Genomic DNA, 3,073 nt, shown 5'->3' on the forward strand with positions numbered 1-3,073 from the left:
AAAATAGTAGCATAAATGCATTTTATATATCATGTGGTACTTTGATTTGTAAGTGAATAATAACCCTTCGTGCACGTTACTTTTTTTTCAATAAAGTACACAGAAGCTTAAAATGAAAAGGCAGAAATCATTCCCAAAAAGTGTCTGACTTAAAAATTGCCTGTGATTGATTTTAAAAGTTATGAGACTGCATTAGTAAATCTTTTACTTGAAGGAAATGATGTCTTGAATGAAAAGCGTCAGCAGTCAATAGCAGGGGTGTCACATTCTAGATTACATTTAAAATAGACGTTCATAAAGATTTAAAATAAAAAAAAATATATAGACGTTATACTTTAAAAATATAGGCTGACCATAAAAATAGAATATTTCCTCCCCGTCGGGGAATTGAACCCCGGTCTCCCGCGTGACAGGCGGGGATACTGACCACTATACTAACGAGGATTACTTGTGCTGGCTGCTGAACAGCTCGTTGTCGAGGTTTCACGCGCCCTGCCCTGCAAGTGACTGATGCGTCTCATTTCCAGCTCCTCGACACCAACGCAGGGGGGCACGGGCTGAACAAACACACACTCCTCCCTCCGACCACACACACATACACACTCCCCCCTCACACCTCACAGCAGCCCTCTCGCCTCCCAGCAGACGCTCTCAGCAGCATCCCCTGATGCCAGAGTCGCCACAACCAGCTCCCAGGGCTGCTCCAGACGGGGCCCGGCCTGGCTCTTCAGCCCAGGGGCCCCAGGCTCTGTCTGATGAGGGGGCATTGCAGCGGGGGCTGCACACAGGGAGGGCGGGAGACTCTCCCACAAGCCTCCCGCCCCAGCCGGAGGAGAGAGCTGGGCTGTAAAGGTGAAGAGAGGAGGCAGGAAAAGCCCCGGCGTGTGAGGGTCTGAGAAAGAGGCGCTTTCTATTGTAAAGCAGAAGGAAAAAAAAACTGGAGTATGCAAAAGTCCTTCGAGCCGGATTTGAACCAGCGACCTAAGGATGACAGACACTCCACTACAGTCCTCCGCTCTACCAACTGAGCTATCGAAGGCTCGGCTGGGTAGTGTTGACAAGGCGCTATATGGCATGAAGAGTGGGTACGGAGCCCAGCCATTCAGCTGGCGTTCTGGTTCTAAACACCAACTCGAGGGCTTGAGAAAACAGCCAACCCTACAACGGAGACTTTCTTTTCCACAGCACCCCCCCCCCCCCCCAAGAGGCTCGTGTCCTCCACGAACGGGGCCCTTGTAGTGTTTCTTTCATGTCCATTCTTGCACCCCCACTTTCACTGTGTATTTCACCCTCCTAGCGCTCTCGCTGTGGCTCGTCTTCACGGCGCTGCTTTTGATTTAACAAATGCATAAGCTTCATAATAAAAAGATTTGAGGCAGAAATGAGCTTTAAGTGACGGTAATGGGCGCGCACTTTTCTTTCATGAGATGTGAATTGTAATAAAAAGACGCGAGCCCTGATTACTGGGGGTGCTCTGGTTATTCGCGCATTCTCCTTTAACACGTGTGATCTGTCTGAGACACCCGCGACCCGTGGATATTTCTCTCTCAGCTCCTCTGATGGGCGGCATTGGCTTCTGCTCGGGTATTCTGAGCGCAGCCTCCGCGCGCCGCTGGGTTCATTCCTGCTGCTCCTTCTTTACTGTGCAGGGGCTGCGCGTGTGCTGAGTGTTGATATAACTCTGTGGTTCAGGCAGCAAGACGGTAAAACCTGTATGAAAACTACCAGTGCCTGATTGTGCAAACACTGCCGTGCACTGCTGAGCCTGCAGGTATTTAACGTTACTTTGCATGATGCCACGCTCCCTGGTGGTCTAGTGATTAGGATTCGGCGCTCTCACCGCCGCCGCCCGGGTTCGATTCCCGGTCAGGGAAATTCATTTTTTTCCTCACACTTCACGCTTTTTAAAACATAAGATTAATTAATGCAGGTGCAGGGACATGTTCTATAGGAGCGTAATCTTTAGAATGTTTTTGTTTTATTTAATAGAACATTCGATTATACTTTATCTTTTCAGCCGAAAGGCAGCCTTTCCAGACCGGCTCTGGGGAGCTGCACCTGCGGCGCGGTTACCACAGGTGTCTGTTGTGTGCAGCCACTGACCACGGATACATTTGTAGACTTTTGGTTGATCCCTCGTCAATGCCATGAACTGTGTGATCCTGGACACATTGTTTCCGTGTTTTCTCAGAACTAGGAGTTCATAAAACTAGTAGTGACTTCGAGGTGAGGGGGTGTATTTATACCTGTAGAAGTGGGGACATTTACAGTTTAAGCTCTTGTTTCTCTGATACACGTATGTGAAGGCTAAAATTGTCACCTTATTTTTAAACCTACACCTTATGATAGGTTATGAAGTCTGGGCTATGTTTACACAGGAAAATAATGGAAAAAACATGAACTGGAATATTTATAATCTGACGACTGTGGCCATTAAGCCCAGGCTGGTCACACAGTATGTTTTAAATGTGTTGCATGTGCTGTTTGCTTAATTGTATTCCGTGGAGCCTGTTTCTGAATTACACTGCACGGGAATGACTAGTCTTTGAAGAGAGGAAGCTTATACTTTTTCCATTCATTCTCTTTTGCAACTGATCTGACATCCACATATTGTCATCCCAGGTGAACACCTTTTTATTATTGGGAAAATATACCTCATTGTGACTTCTAGTATAGGGCTCCATAGCTCAGTGGTTAGAGCACTGGTCTTGTAAACCAGGGGTCGCGAGTTCAATTCTCGCTGGAGCCTATACATTTTTTTATTTGAGTAAAAAAGTTTTCAATCACTTAAATATTCTAACCAAAAAAAGCATTCTGCCTCCAACATTAAACTTCCAAGTGAGGGACTTTAGAACAAAGTAGTTCTTCCTTTGCAACGAATGAACAACGTGAAACAAATATTCCCTTCCAGGTCCATCTGTACAGAGCTGGTCTCCCTGGAGACAGAAGCTTATGACGTCATGGTTCTTGTTTTGGAATGTGAACTGTCTGAGCAGGCTTGTTGAGTTGAGCATCTTGTTAGCTGTCGGCTTCAATGGACGTGAGGCGGGCGATAATTATAATGTAGTAAAGC

At 46.6% G+C, this 3,073-nt stretch overlaps 4 non-coding genes across 4 annotated transcripts; 2 read left to right on the plus strand and 2 right to left on the minus strand.

Annotated features, from left to right (window-relative positions):
- Window positions 1-372: 372 nt before the first annotated feature.
- TRNAD-GUC (transfer RNA aspartic acid (anticodon GUC)) lies at window positions 373-444 on the minus strand. Its single transcript has one exon. It is a non-coding gene; the product is annotated as a tRNA-Asp (tRNA).
- Window positions 445-953: 509 nt separating this feature from the next.
- On the minus strand, window positions 954-1,039 carry TRNAY-GUA (transfer RNA tyrosine (anticodon GUA)). The gene is given in 2 exon segments: window positions 954-989; window positions 1,003-1,039. It is a non-coding gene; the product is annotated as a tRNA-Tyr (tRNA).
- A 763-nt stretch (window positions 1,040-1,802) lies between these two features.
- On the plus strand, window positions 1,803-1,874 carry TRNAE-CUC (transfer RNA glutamic acid (anticodon CUC)). The gene has a single exon. It is a non-coding gene; the product is annotated as a tRNA-Glu (tRNA).
- Window positions 1,875-2,676: 802 nt separating this feature from the next.
- On the plus strand, window positions 2,677-2,749 carry TRNAT-UGU (transfer RNA threonine (anticodon UGU)). Its single transcript has one exon. It is a non-coding gene; the product is annotated as a tRNA-Thr (tRNA).
- Window positions 2,750-3,073: the final 324 nt, after the last annotated feature.

This window comes from Lissotriton helveticus, chromosome 1_2 (genome assembly GCF_964261635.1).
Source record: "Lissotriton helveticus chromosome 1_2, aLisHel1.1, whole genome shotgun sequence".
In the NCBI taxonomy this organism is placed as follows: Eukaryota; Metazoa; Chordata; class Amphibia; order Caudata; family Salamandridae; genus Lissotriton; species Lissotriton helveticus.